The sequence below is a fragment of the Brienomyrus brachyistius genome, chromosome 24 (genome assembly GCF_023856365.1).
Source record: "Brienomyrus brachyistius isolate T26 chromosome 24, BBRACH_0.4, whole genome shotgun sequence".
Taxonomy (NCBI): Eukaryota; Metazoa; Chordata; class Actinopteri; order Osteoglossiformes; family Mormyridae; genus Brienomyrus; species Brienomyrus brachyistius.
Window position 1 is genome coordinate 6,912,130 of NC_064556.1, and position 16,444 is coordinate 6,928,573.

A 16,444-nucleotide genomic window follows, 5' to 3' on the forward strand; every position below is an offset into this window, starting at 1 on the left:
CAGGCAGAACAGGAGCCAAGACAATTATCTGGCAGAACGGGCGAGCCCCGGCCAGGAATCAGTGCCGAGACGCGGTGTTACCATGAAAGCGGTATCCACGGTGACTGACGCGCACACACAGGCGGTGTGGGCCTACCCATGGCCCAAGCACAGAGAAATCACACACAAACAAACAAACTCGCCGATAGAGCAGAGATCAAGGCCGCGAGTGCTGTCACCCACGGACCCATATTACCAGTGATCCCTCCGAAAGGGGTTTCACGTGCAGATTTCACCACGTAGCCGCGCTCAAAATCCTTGGCAGGCAACCGGAGCGTGACTGAGCAGTATGGCTGAGGTTCTGCGCTCGAGTTAAAACGCGACCATCTCTTCCTGTCACCGGACCCCATTCCTGTCAACCGTCCCTTATATTTGGCCGTACATCCCGGGATGCATCACAGGGACAGAGGAGCGTGGATCCCCTCCAGCGCTCCGTCTTGGCAGCCCATCTCCGTCTCTCACTCCGTGAATTATCCGGGGTAATGTGGCGTACCTAAAGGGCGACTTTCAGCGCGGGCACTGCGCTATCCGCGTTCCGCCGCCGCTCATCCGCTGGCGCTGCTCACATCCAAGTGACGGATGGAGACGGCGGTGGCCAAGAGACGCCCAATTTTTTTTTCCGGGTTTTGCCGCGACCCGGCGCCGTGACTGACATCGCAAAGCCAGCAGAGTTCAACCGCGTCGCGTTCGTCTCCAACAATTATGTTGACATTTGCCGGAATGTTCCCGAAACACGTAAACAACAATGGCAACATTCCTCTTTCCCCATAAAAAAAATGACTAACCCTCGACAACCAAATGAACCAAAATTCTGCAGGCTGGACACCCTACGGCGACCGAAAGCAGAGTGCTGGAGTAAGACGGTAATCACCAGCCGGGCCGAGTCGGAACCTCAGGCCAGGTATCACGACCTTGGACAGAATAACCACCAAAACCTAGAAACAAGTACTTTCGGGTGGCTCTTTAGACCGCAGGCTGCATGCAGGGTATGAGATTGGAGAACACCTGATTTTGCCTTGTTAAAGGATCATCAAAACTCAGTTCTACCTCTCTCTCTCCCCCCCACTCTTTCCGTACATCCCCCTCCCATGTTCCTGCCCACCCCCCCCCCCCCCCAGGACAGTCTGCACTATATTTCGCCGGTTTACAATCTTCTCCAATGCCACGTTTGTGTTTCTAATGAGGTAAGAACACTATAAATGCCATGTATAAGCTGCAGTGGAAGTTTTATTGCAGAGACAGGATTTCTCGGGCAGGAAATGTCTGCAAATGGGAGATTTAATTCAATTTAAGTCACTTTTGACATTTCTCCTCCCACAGCGCGAAACAAAATAAATGACATTCAACATAATGTCCAAATAAATGCTCATACGAGGCCTCACTTTCCTACTTGAGCAAATATCTTCTTTTTTTTTTCTGGAAAAAAAATTAAACCAATTAGCAAACAGCGCTGTCGTATTACGTGTACTACAGCCTCCAGGCACTTCCGTCTCTGAAATGATCTCTGACTCGGAGGCATTAATCACACGTGTTCCGTGGTATAATGTCGGCAGTTTGGGGTGTATCCTTGGCACCGTTGGACCTCGTCTCGAAGAGCGCGTACATTTCATCGCCTGTACTTTTCACAAACATCCCGGCATAAAGCAAAAATTCAGTGGCGACGAGGTTTAGAAACAGGCAACACACAGTGCATGGGACACGTCGCAAAGACCCCCCCCCCCCAAGGGTGTCATTTGTTTGGTGAGGAAGACAAGACGGGGATGGTGAACAGAGAGGAGGAAAGAGGGAAAGACCAGTGAAAAAAGAGATGAGAGGAAAATGTATGAAGGAAATAGACTGGGATTAAACAGGTGTACGATATGTGTGTAAATATACAGCAGTGGAAGAAATGAAAAGACCGCTCTATATTTGTAACCAAATCTGCATTTGTATATCCTGGTTTAGTCGTGGTTCTGCTGGCAGAAGGCTACGCTGAGCAGCAGGCTGCTTCCAGGCTCAAAGTTTCTAAGACAGCAGTAAACAGGAGCAAGGTGAAGTAGGAGACACTGGGAACGAGCAGAAACCAGCCAGGTGGAGGGAGGAAGCGACTCTCTAATGCCAGAGACGACCGTCAAGTTATCCAGCAGTCCCTCAAAAATCGGAGGATGACCTCAAGTGACCTTCAAAAGGAATGGGAAACATTAAGTGCAGGTGTGAAGTGCACTGCTAGGACAGTTCATATCAGGCTCCTAGAAGCAGGACTGGAGTCCCATAAAGCAAGGAAGTAGCTTCATTAATGAGATATACAGAAGAACCAGGCTGTGGTTTGCGAAACAAAAATACGTATTATTCATAGTTGCAGATCCACATATTTAGAAATGAGTGAAACAAAAAATTGTGCTGTGGTCTCCTATTTTTTCCCCGAGCTGCATGAGTGATGATTAAACACGAGTAGTTTCTATAACCACTGTGACGGTGTGGATGTTCTAAGCCAACGGTGGCTTGGCACTGAATGGCATGTGGGCCCCGCAAGCTTTTCGGAGCACAGCACGGAGGTCAGACTCGAGGGCAGACACAGGCCAGGGTGGGGGGGCACGGGGCGTCCTGCCAACCAGGCCGCGTGACGGGTCGTTCGCAGACAGGGCAGGCGCTTCAAAGACTTCCCTTCGAGTCGATTCCCTGGCACACAAAGGCTCGTCAAACAAAGGGGGGGGGGGGGGGGGCAGATGACCTTCTCACAGTGACAGCAAGATCACGCAGATTGTCTATTTAAATGACTGAAGACCCCCTCGTGTCCGATAGATCAATGTCTCGAGGGATTTCGAACCTTAGAACGAGACAAAACATGGCTAAAACACGTCTGCGTCCATCTCGCCGCGAGTGTCGGACATAAGATATGGATGAGGAATAGAAATAAAGATGAATACAGTCAGTCTTCAATAGAGAACGACATGCAGCAAGCAAATTATTTGTGTATGTGATGACATATTCATGAAAAATAAGCATTATATTGACAATAAACATTTCCTTTTATTCTGTTACTTTTAACATTATCACACACTAAAAGTAGACAGTCCCCGATTTAACGCATTTGTACAACTGAAGTGAGTCAGATTAAGTGCCAAGCTCATGTGTTAACAAAATCTTCCCTGAGATCATGGCCTGTAACGCCGGCCACAGATTTGGACGGAGATCCTTAACTGTGGTTCCAAGTGCCCTCTTGATGCCAGGAGGGCAAAGGGAAAAAAACACACAGCTGACAGGAATGTGAGACGGAACAGCCACAGCGAACGAAATAAGCAAAACAAACAAATAGGTCAGGAAGAGGAACCACGAGAGTCACGGGTTACGCGTCACCTGGGAGGAGAACTCAAAGAAACATTTCGAAAAAGAGAGGCCACTTTCATTTTCCGGTGACAGCAATTTTTTCACAGACAATTAAATTTGCGTTAAAAATCAGACGGTGATTCTAAACACTGAACATCCTTCTGAGGCGAGTTGTTAGTACAGTTTGAATTAAACAGACATGTTCATTCCATTAAATCGTATGTCCCTTACGCGCTACATCACTCCGACACCAACAAACACATACCGCCTGTACTCGTTCACGTGAAAATCTAAACCGCCCGACCGTTTGGAGGCAGCTGTGTAGAGAACCATGCGCACAAGGATCAACAGCTTCAGTAAATTGCTGGAACATCAGAATGAGGGAAAAATGTGATCTAAGTGACTTTAATCATGGGATGGTTATTAGTGCTGGACGGAGAGGCTGGAGAATTGCAGAATCTGCTGATCCCATGGGATTCTCATGCATAATACTCTCTAGAGTCTACACAGAATGGTGCAAAAAAAAACTAAACAAAAAAAAAAACAACATCCAGTGAGCAGAAGTTCTGTGGGTGGAAACGGTTTGTTGATGAGAATGGTCAGTGGAGAATGGCCAGAGTGGTTCGAGCTGACAGGGCGGCCACAGTGACTGAAATAATCACTCCATACAGTTCAACGTGGCGAAACTTGAGGTGGATGGTCAACGACAGCAGAAGAGCAGATCGGGTTCCACTCCAGTCAGCTAAGAACGGGACGCTGAGGCTACAGTAGGCGCAGTCTCGATGAATCCGGACAGCTGAAGATCGGGAAAATGGCGCACGGTCTGATGAGTCTCAATTTCTGCTGTCACGTGCAGATGGTCTGGTCGGAATTTGGCGTGAGCAGCCCGAATCCATGGACCCATCGACGGCTCAGGCTGGTCGTGTTGGTGTAATGAAGTGGGTAATGTTGTCTTGGCGCATGCTGAAGAGCCCAGTACCAATCAGTCATCGTTAAAATGCCACAGCCTGTCTGATATCGCTGCTGATCATGAGCACCCCCTTCATGGTTCCAGCTTACTCATCTTCTGCAGGCTGCTTTGCGCTGGATAATTATTATAAATCACAAGTTATCTCAACCTGATCCCATGAACGGGGAGGGGGGACAATTCCAAGGGCCCTAAAAATTTGGAACGTAATATAATTGGTTTAGGGTGGGGGCCCAATATGATGTGTTTTTTGGAGCCCAAATTCACAAGACCCCCTGCCCATGAACATAGAGGTCAATGTTATTCAGTGACCTCCAAGGTTGCAATAAAGGTTTCAACCAACCAGTTGAGTATAGAAAGTCACATTTACGGAGTTGGTTGAAATAAAACCCTGGTCTGGATTTGCACTTTCCGGACCTGAATTTCCTACCTCTGCTCCCCAGCCACCAGATCTGAATCCAATAGAGTACATGAAGGACGTGATGGAACGGGAGAATCGCGGTGTGAAAACGCCGCAGACTCGTCTACAGAAATTACGTGATGCTGCCACGTCAAAGCAGAGCGGAATCTCTGAGGAGTCTTTCCAGCGTCATTCTGAGTCTATGGCATGAAGAATTCAGGCTATTCAGAGAGCAAAGGGTTTCCTGCCCAGTACAAAATGATTCCCACTACCTGGCAGAAACAGGTGTAATACGTGGGCTTCTTTCACATGTTTTAGGCGTCTGTCTCAATGCCTGACGGAAAAACGGAACGGCCCTCACTGATGGCTCGGGGCTGGAAACGCAGCACAGAAAGGGGGGAGGGAAGAGGCCTGTTTAAATCTCTGCGCTTTAAAATTTACCCTGACTGGCTGCCAGGAAGGAAAGTAGAAAAACAAACGGCAAAGTGGGTAGAAAAGCACAGGCGTTTGTTTTGCAGATATTGCCGTTTGAGACTGCTGACATTCCCAGTTTAATTCGCCTATACGTCTTCGTGCACATTCCGAACGGACGCATCCAAAGGAGCCACCTCTCCAAGAAAGCGACTGCAACCCCGGCAATTCCTGCAATATTTAAACGGCAGCCGCGGCGCATTCAGCTTCGCCGGCGCTGACTCTGTCAGCGGGTTTTGTCGCGTACCGCGCCGTCAGTGATACCATCTCCGCTGCGGACATCTCCAGGAGCAGGGGCACGGCCGGGAACCGGCCGCTAAACCCAGGCCCGCGGAACGCGCGATTGCACCGACGGCGGCCGTCAATGTGCAGAGGTCATCAGACGCTTTCGCTCTTTCTGCCTAAAAGGCTCATTTGTAACACGGTCTCAGGATAGCTCGGTCAGCGGACCTCTCCGGGCCTCCAAATCTCCTTTCTAATCTCCTTTCCACCGAGGGTCTTCAGGATTAAGCATCACCAGGTCCTGGGTATTCTCCAGACAATAAGTGCAGTACAGTGGGTTCCTACTTGATATCCTATGGTGAAGCATTCAGGCATTAGGTACACAGTATGCCTAATACGATCCCTTTAAGATGAAGTGTGTGGCTCAGCAGGTTAGAATGCTGGGTCTGTGGTCGGATGGTCGGGGGCTCAAATCCCAAGGTTGGCAGAATGATGTCACTGTTGGGTCCTTGATCAAGGATCTTAACCCCCAGTTGCTCCAGGGCCTGAGTGATCCCGCTTTCTCCAATGTACGCTGGCTTTAGATAAAAAAAAAAAAGCGTGTGTTAAATAACTTAAAGTGCGTGACTTTGCAGTGATGGACAGTTAGAAAACGGTGAGTAAGCAGTACAGAGATGTGTGCCGTAAGCCTGAGTCGCAGCTCCTCTCTCGAATACAGGAAAAAGGGGACGTTCGCTCACAGACGTCTCCTGGGATCTCTGACATTCCACTTGAGCTTTATTTTTTGTACATTCTTCATAAAATCACTTAACACTGCAATTTCCTTGAAGCAGTTATCCAGGACTGGACTGGCCATCTGGCCTACTGGGCGTTTCCTCGGTGGGCCGACGGGTTTGTTGGCTGGTGAAATTTATTGTGGGAGGGCGGGACCCCAAAGTCCTGAAACTCCAAGCCAGGAGCTGGCCTCGAAAGCACAAGACTAAATAAAACAAGATTACGCCTGGGACATTTCGGAGATTCAAGTGAATTCAGCAGCGGGTCCATGCTTGAGATGCGAAACAAAACTATGCTTTTCTTTATAGAAAACCACAAACAAGTGTACAATAGTATCCAAGATCATAACAATGCAGCGATTGCGGGGTTATGCTGTATTCTCTATCGCTGTACATTAATCCTGCTCCAATAAACCGACAGCGGCAGGACAGCACAGTCTCACGGCGTACAACACAGCTACCTCACACGCATCTCTCCATGTGCGCACGGGTTACCTCCCACTGCCTAAAAATACACAGGTGTAAAGTGTGATTGTGCGTGTGACAGCAAGTGCCCGCGCATGCAGCGGCGTCCTGTCCGCGGTGTCCCCGTCTCGGGCCCTGTGCATTCTGGGAAACGCACCGGGATCTCCGTGGTCCGCTATTGGACAAGTGGAAGATGGATGGAAAATACCAACAAGCCAAGCAAGTTTCTGAAAGAGCAGAGGCCACTGGTCTTAGTGCCGACCTGCGATGCTTAAAAATTCAGATGAAACCTGAAGCAGTCTTGGTCTTCAGTGTTTGTTCTTTTCCCTCCCACTTACGATTTGGCACCTCTGATGTGTATTAGCTACACTTTGTGTGAATTCCTTGGGTGTAAGATATGCAAACCTAGATATAGAGGCTCATGGCTGAAAAACGTTTCGTAAGAAATTACTCCTTTTAATACCCTCAGTTTATTTTACATTTTATGAGAATTTCTTCAAATCAACATTGAAATGATTGACTTTTTTTTCCCTTCTGCCAATCTATGAGTATTTTTTTTGGTATTTATCCAGGATTAAACTGCACAGCCAATGTACCGTCATATATTACCATATCAAACTGTGATAGCTTTTTCCCCAAAATCCTGACATAAAAATAAAATATTGCCCCTACTAATGCAATCAAAAATCTTTTAACTTCAAATAGAGACATCCAGTACGGGCAAAACATCTGTGCTTTTGGGATTTATTTGTCCTTTGTGCCTGAAATGTTGTACCTATTTGGTTAGTGGGTTTTTGATGCATATTTTGATAATAACCCATTTCTAAAGGAATATTAATACTTTAAAGAGCATCAGTCAAATCAGAAGTTTTAGATTTTTCTAAAACTTCTAGGAGGACTAATTTACATTGAGTTTTCCATCTTACAGTCGATGAATGATTGCGGATCATTGCATCATTGCGTGTCTCCCAATATATCATGGTATTGATGTTTTAAATAAAACACACAGCATTATCGGTGATGTCTTTCAGTATAACAATACCCTCTAGGCTTTAACCTTACCGCATGCTAACCCTCACCATTTGTGACAAGCAACAGTTCTCAAGAGAACCTCCTCACTTCTGACTTATCAAACTGAGATATTTCTTGGGCCAGAAATTGAGATATTAGAATGCAGGAGGTAAAAGGTACAAAAGTCAGGTGATTATAATGTCATGGCAAAAAGCACATTCCCTGCAACACCACAGAGCATTGTTCTCTTATAACAGGAAAGAATGGCGTTTACTGCTGTTGCTGTCAGTGAAATCAAGCAGAGAACATCAGTAATGTTAGACTTCAAAGTTCCAAGGTCCTACACATGAACTTAATGTATGTCAGAAAAAATAACTAACTGATAAACCGTTAACTTGTTTAGCATATCAGTGTTATATTAGTCAGTGGTGAGTTCAAGGATATTGAACTACCAGCGTTGCATTTATTTCCCTAACACTTCCAAAGTAACGTCCATAGGAAAGGGTAACAGTTTTTGTGTGTGCAGTCAGGGATTCGAACCCTCAACCTTTGCCTTGTTAGTGCGACGCTCTACTTGTTCAGCACGGTAGTTAAAATGCAGCTACGTGAAATATGTGCATAAAATACATAAAGCAAATTTCATGCATCTGGAAAAATACCGCATGTTATAACAACTGCAGGAAAAAGCTGAGTAATGAGTAACGTAGTAGTAAGCACACTCTTGTCAGTATAGTACACCTTGGTGTATCTGGCAGACAGCAGCAGGTACGAATTGATCTTTGGAGGTTTCTGGCAGGTGGTTTAGATCTTAGCATCTTAGCAACTCCCCATGTTACTATGGACACATCAAGAACAACGTTCTGGGGGGTGTCACAGAGGGACTGTCGTCTGTGGTCCACCCCCCGGCCCTTCACGCCAACGTCTTACAAATTGAAACCCGCTGGAAACGACGGCCCTGCATCACTGAGTGTCAGGGCGCGGACTGTCAAGTGCGGTCAGGATGAAACGGGCGTCTCAGAGGGGCCATTAATCCCCGTCCAATGAGAGAGCTGCGGATTAATCCCCGTCCAATGAGAGAGCTGCGGATTAATCCCCGTCCAATGAGAGAGCTGCGTTTCATGCCTGCTGGACCTGCCGAGACGGAATGGTGCACATCGGCTTTGCTTTTCGTTCTTTGCGGCATGAGTAAAAAGCAGGATGAGAGAGTGATGCTAGCAAAGCGATAAAGACAACCAGTCAACTGGATCAAAGTATTCCATCCATCCATCTGTCCATCCATCCCATGCAACGGAGGGTCTGGGTGAGAGTGCGGTCTACCACAGGGCACACTGCTGGAGCCAGTCCGTCACGGAGCATGAGCAGGCACACACACACACACACACACACACACAAGGTGTAATTTACAGACACAGCCTCTCACCAAAGCTGCATGTCTTTGGCCAGACAGAGGAACCTGGAGCTCAAATTATGCAGTTCATTAAAACGAAAACTGTGAATTCAATTTCACTTTACTATAAATTAATTTCCCCCACCGAGGACAACCTTCTTCTGACCACAAAGCCGGCTTGTCGGGGTGCTATGCACTGTCACGCTCACAAAGGGAGGCACGCCTGCCCAGCTCCCACTGAAAACCCCATTTAAAGACCACCGCTGTATTGCGTCATTATAATTTCCATGTTACTGAATCACCCATTGTGTATTGTAAAAACTTGATGCTAAAGGAACAAGAGGGGAAAAAAAAAACTTTGAAAACGTACTTAGAGTCAGATTAATGCCATGCTTTCACAGCTACCAAAGAAAAAGTGAACAGAATGCGTTTGAAAGGTGAATATTATGTGTTCAGTCTTTAAACATGAAAGCAAACATTAAATATTACAAAAAAAAAAAAGTGCTCTTTAATAAAATTGACTGGGGTGACAAAGACTTTTTTTTTACTTATTGTCTCGTTTGCAAAAAAAAAAAAAAAAGATGATTTGAATGGAATCAATTAAATTGGGAAGTGCAATTTCATGCATTAGCGTCTGCAGTACGGCCGCCGTCTCCTTTGTTGACGCGCGCCTGACCTCCTCAGAATTCCTTCTGCGCGGAACCATTTTCACAGGCAGAGGCACATTTCGGTCTCTCATTTGCAGTGTGATTATCAAAATCATTACAGAGTCCGCACAAGGGCTAAGAAGTAATTGTGTGATGTAAAGTGCACTTTGGAAGAAATGAATAATACAAGCAGGCAGCTCCTCGGGCAACCGAAGAAAAAATAAAACAGGTCTGTGGCGATGGTCTCCACCACCGTCTCCTCGGGCTCCGTTTTCTCCACTTGGAGTTTCGATGGATGGCTTCTCACACCAAGAACCTCCCCGTCCAGACTTTCCCATCTCTTTTAAGAGAGTGCCTGTATCAAACACTCAATGGAGAGTCTTTCTGACTGGCTAAAAATGTTTGGTAACACTTACATTAACTGCAACTTCATAATGCATTCATACGACATTCAGTGCCCCTTCATAATGCATTCATAGAGCATTTAGTGCACCTTCATAACGCATTCACAGAACATTCAGTGCCCCTTCATAATGCATTCATGGAATATTCAGTGCCCCTTCATAATGCATTCACAGAACATTCAGTGCACCTTCATAACGCATTCACAGAACATTCAGTGCATCTTCATAATGCATTCATAGAACATTTAGTGCACCTTCATAACGCATTCACAGAACATTCAGTGCAGCTTCATAATGCATTCATAGAACATTCAGTGCACCTTCATAATGCATTCATGGAACATCCAGTGCGCCTTCATACTGCATTCATAGAACATTCAGTGCACCTTCATAATGCATTCATGGAACATTCAGTGCGCCTTCATACTGCATTCATAGAACATTCAGTGCGCCTTCATAATGCATTCATAGCACGCCCCTGCTCTTCACTGACTCCTGGTGGCAGGAAAATGGAAGGCCCCACTTAGCCAGGGCCACAACAACAGAATGTTCACAGTGCTGCACATCTAACCTTCAGTAACATCCCTCCACATCATACAGCTCCCGCCTGAACAAACCCCCGACATCTGTGGCTAAGCTGAACTAGGCCATTCCATTGCAGCTAATGTTAAGATATAATGTTGATTGTTATTACAGTTCAACCCCAACCCTAATTACGCCATGATAAATAATTTAACGTAAATACTAATTACAATTATTGACACCATTGACTTACATTTTTAGTGCTGAGGCGAAGCACCTTCCTCTGAATAAGAATATCTTCTGAGTGAAAATGTAATAAATCTATTTTCTGTAACTGCAGGGCAGCACCAGGGTATGAATTTGCAGCAAAGGACCCTGAACAGAGTGTCGCTCCATCACAGGGCACAATCTAAGGGCAGCTGGAGACAGTGATTTATTGAAAGCGTAATTCTGAGAAGTCGAATGGAATCATGGGAAACACACAGGCCAGTGTGTAAATCACAGGAACTCCACATCTCTGGAACAATGCTGGGAACTAAACCCACAACCCTGTGGACTAATCACACAGGCCAGTGTGTAAATCACGGGAACTCCACATATGCGGAACAATGCTGGGAACCAAACCCACAACCCTGTGGACTAATCACACAGGCCAGTGTGTAAATCATGGGAACTCCACATATGCGGAACAATGCTGGGAACCAAACCCACAACCCTGTGGACTAATCACACACGCCAGTGTGTAAATCACGGGAACTCCACATATGCGGAAAAATGCTGGGAAGCAAACCCACAACCCTGTGGACTAATTACACACGCCAGTGTGTAAATCACGGGAACTCCACATATGCGGAACAATGCTGGGAACTAAACCCACAACCCTGAGGACTAATCACACAGGCCTATGTGTAAATCACGGGAACTCCACATATGCGGAACAATGCTGGGAACTAAACCCACAACCCTGAGGACTAATCACACAGGCCTATGTGTAAATCACGGGAACTCCACATCTCTGGAACAATCCTGGGAACAAAACCCACAACCCTGAGGACTAATCACACAGGCCTATGTGTAAATCATGGGAACTCCACATCTCTGGAACAATCCTGGGAACTAAACCCACAACCCTAAGGACTAATCACACAGGCCTATGTGTAAATCACGGGAACTCCACATCTGCAGAACAATGCTGACAGCCGAACCCACAACCTTGAGGTTCTCCAGCCCCAGCAAAACCCCTGACCCACTAATCAGCAAAGCAAAAAGTTTATAGTATCATCGCTATCCAATGAAAAACAGGTATCTCCAAAAATCTCTTATTTCAAGAGTATGGAAAAACAGCACGTTTTCTCAGAAACTACAGTACTTTACAAAATCAAACTAAAACAACGTAATGGGACACCCTTAGCACCACAAACAGAAACCCATCATCACACAGCCGTCAGTGAACAGTTTAATATCTTAAATGGACTTACGAGTATTATCAGGGAGGCAAATAAGTCAGTGTCAATAAGACACACCCTAATCTCCCTTTATATTAACAATTAACAGTGGCGTTAATTAGCAAGCTATCTAGCTATCAATGTTAAGGTCTTAAAATGAACAACCATCAAGAATACAAATGTCAAGAATTATAAACATAAATACTAGTTAAATTGAAAAAAGCCATAAACCCTCTTTTCACTGGTCAATCAGGTCTCAAACGCTATCAGTAGGCAGAGCAGAATGGACAAATTCCATCTGTAGTAAAAAGTCACAGTTACAAAGTGGTACAACACGCGGTTTTCATCGGACAGCGCCGATACGTCAGGCCTTCGTTCCCTCTGCTCACATGGGCTAACCCTAGCTAGTTTCTTTTAATGTCTGGTACTGTTAGCATTGCGTTATCGTTACTGTGTTATCTGCCTTGGGAACACAGAAACACCAATCACGTGCTTAAGGCCCGCCTCTTTCAACGAAGGACTCTCTGTGCTTTTTTAGCTTAGGCAACAGACAGAAACTCCGTTTGTAATACTCTGTCAGTGGTATTTATTACTCATTGGTATGGTAGGGCACTGTATTCATGTACATTCCACTTGACAAACCCAAACATTGCTGATACCAACCTAGGGAGCCTGCGTGTGTTCGGCCAAAAGCATAACGCAGTCAAACAGAATCGGGGCACAAACACACATGTGTAATGAGCACAGAAGCTGGTGTTTTTATAACAGAGCTGTCAGCCTGGGTCTGTAGGAGAGACGGGAATGGAGCACGACCCAAAAAATAGAGGCAACCACTGATAACAACATTTTTTAAATTAATATATTAGCTCTTCCAAATGGAATAAAGTTAACCTGAGGAAAACATTCCACCTATGTCAGAAAAATGCAGTGTGCGTTTGTGTTATGTATGTATTACATTATGTGGAGCAAATGTCCCCACAATGTGATAAAAATCTATTATTTAGACATTGCGGGGACAATTTTTTCAGAGAGTGTTTATAAAAATCTGTAATCACAATCAAAAAACTAAAAATGCCAAACGTCTTGTATTATTAATTATTATTATTATTATTATTATTATTATTATTTGGTTGCTTATGGTTAAGGGTAGGGCTGGGTAGGGGTTAAGGTTGTCATTGTTGGGATTAGGGAATTTCCCATAGAAATGAATGGACACAAATGTGTGTGTGTGTGTGTGTGTGTCTGTGTGTGTGTGTCTGTGTGTGTGTCTGAAAGCACTTAAAGGCCAACGTATTACAGATTGCTATACGGCTTCTCAAGTTCATTTCATTTCATTACCGTGTCATTCCCAGAGATGGGACGGACACAGCAAAAAAGTGGCAGAAACCGTATTCGCGATATATAAGCAGGCAGCCGATGCTTGGAATTCAGTCATGGCGAAGAGATAAGCCTGTTAAATGCAGTCTGTGGATGACAGACCGCACACTTTCTAGGCTGTGGTGTGTGTCTGTCTGGGGTTAGAGGTACGAAGGTCATTCAGGTTTATGAGAATGATAATACTGATTATTATTATTGTTATTAATAACAATAATGATGATAATAATTATTATTATTAATGATAATGTAGAGCGGATACCGGCAATCAAATTTGATTAGCGTTTGCAAATGCAAGGGCAACATCTAGCCTTCGGCACTGGGACCCCCTCCCTTGTGTTAGTGATGTTGCTTCATGCACCCGGCATTTCACGAACAGAAAATAGGATTTTATTGCACTCCTCATCCCCTGAAGCCCCTCAAAGGGGAGATTCGGTAACTCTTCCGTTCCTAGAAAGGTCTCCGTTTGAAGTCTATGGAGTGAACACCGTTCAAAGCAGCAAGTTCCTAGGCAATTATTCAATTAAAAACTATTTTTAAATGATATGCCCTTGGCCATATTTCACAGGTGTCAATAGCATGTAAGCAAAGCATTCCCCCATAGCGCCTCCCCCTTTGTGTGTTATTAAATGTTATTTATATAAAATGAGATTAGATGATGAAATAGTCGGCAGCTTCAGTAAAGCATGTTTTCTGTGGCATCGGACGGTTTTTATTTATTTTTATTGGCGGTAGGTTTGCAGAAAAGGGTCGCACCCCCATAACCGCGCATTACGCTAGTCGCTGTCATAGCTGAGCCGCGGCTGATGCAACCCAAGCCACCCTCCTCCCCCCGACAGGCGCACACACACCCTCCATTATCGGCACACGGCCGGCTGCACCCACCAAGTCACTGACAATTCAGGCGCCGCGGAAAAGTGCAAAGCCAATCAGCCGGCACTGCTATTTTACTAAAGCGCTTTAAGAAATGCAGCCCACTTCGTTACCATTTAACGCGCATGCATTTACTGTAAAACAACATCACGGCGCTTCATTCCTTATTTAAAACTCACCTGCCGAGCGATGGCCGGGCTACAGGTGCAATTATCGCGGCTCCTGTGCGAAATTTCACAATCGGGCGCCAAAACTGAAGATAGGACCAAACCAAGTGCGCCAGTATTGCTCAGCCAACTGTGCCTAAAAGCAAAATCAGTTAATTATAATTAAGCATTTTTTTGCATTTGTTGCATAAATCCATAAACATGTAAATGTGATAGAGGTGACTGACTCCTGTATATCGTCTCTATTGCTATGCCGAATAGCACAGATTATACGTGTATAAATGTAGCATACATCCATACATTCACCTCAACTGTTCACACTAGCAGTCGTATTTTAGTGTCCCCTTGTAACCTGTATTTGCTAGTTGCTGACTGTAATTCCAAAATGTATTAATCTCATTGCAGTAACTCGGTTATCAGAGCATAATTATCTACATTCAAATTCTTAAAGGTAGCTGATAGGAGAGGAAATTTTTCACTGGGCTGCGCTGCACTGAAAATAGCAGAGACAACGGAGAGTGAAACTGACACATAGATCCTGGAAAGATGTTAAACCCTAGAGGGCCTGAGAGCGATGGAGTGCAGCGCCGAGAAGAACCCTTTCTAGGGAGTGTAACCAACCTGGTCCAGGCTGCTCGGAGATCAGGCATGCTCTGAATGCACTGCACTGCACTGCAGGATCATAAACCACAATGTATGCACTGGAGCGCACAAGAGTAATGGCACTATCCCCTGCATATTATTTACCTTCAACATCACCATGCATTAAGCTCTGTACATCCACTGCTCCAGCTGCACACAGCATACCAACACTGCAGTACGATCTTATCAGGGTATAGGAACACCTCACAACTTTATCAGGAGTAAGACAACAACAGCCATGTTTAACTCATTTACTAATGTCTTTTTCCAGCTTGCAATGAATTATTTGTAATTAATGACACTCCCGAAGTTACACCAGTGCCCTCCTCGGTCCCAGGATTCATGAGTGACACACATCTGTAGATTACATGAGCAGTGATTTATGGGTAAAAGACCTAATATGCATGGAAAACACAGCCAGAGAGCTATGGCAACACTTTACGAACATTTACCTCACATCAACTACCACGTGCAAAGCGAATAGTAATTAAAGCAAAAGTAGCTTTCCGGACTTCTAGATGTGTCAAACGGTGTCGCTTGAATTTCCAGCAGGCGGATAAAACCGGTTATGACACGTTTGAGATACGGTATCTATCAATTTATCTTCCGATCTGTGGCATGTCTCCTGGACCCTGATAAGCGATAATTCTGTTACTGATCATTATAACTGACAGATACTGTCAGATAAAAATATTCTCTGGCTTCAGGGAAAGATTAGCAGTAAGTGCTTCCTGTTTACACAAAGTCCAGGTCGCAAGCCGGACGGGGATGGGTTAAGTTATCCTCTAACTGACCTCCTAAAAGGACCACGCCAAAACCGCAAAACCCAGAACCATGTTCATTACTACGTCTGGGTTCTTTCGTATCGCAATATGCGATCACATCTGCTAATATTAACGGGGGAAGAAATTCATGATGACCGTAATCAGTCAAAACACCAAAATTCTTTAAAATAGCCACATGCAGGACTAATGACAGCCTCCCATCAATGTCAAGCTGGTGTAAAACGTAACGTATTTTAAGGAGCAGACCCCTAAATCTGCCAAAAGCCTTAATACCCAGCAGAGCCTTCAGCGGTAAAGACTCTTCGTCATCCCTTTAGCCATAAACTTATAGAAGAGAAATTTGTTCCAAAGCCAGGTCCACTTTCCGTCGGAAACTATTAGTCGTTTTAATGTGTATTATTAGCGTTCATTATTTATAACTGAGCCAAATTACCTTCCTATGTTACTATATTAAGCGGTAAATCGGAGAAGCTTCAGCGACATGAGATAGAATCTCAGTGTGATATGGACTGGAGTTAAAAGGAGGTGAGTGTTATTACAGGGT

General features: G+C 45.1%; 1 protein-coding gene across 1 annotated transcript in view; it reads right to left on the reverse strand.

The window, feature by feature from the left end:
* LOC125720019 (teneurin-2) overlaps positions 1–14,519 on the reverse strand; it is a 109,052-nt gene extending 94,533 nt beyond the window's left edge. Inside the window, exon 1 of the mRNA XM_048994953.1 lies at positions 14,486–14,519. The gene's annotated coding sequence lies outside the window, so the exon portion shown is untranslated. The remainder of the gene's footprint in view (positions 1–14,485) is intronic.
* Between the last annotated feature and the right edge of the window lie 1,925 nt (positions 14,520–16,444).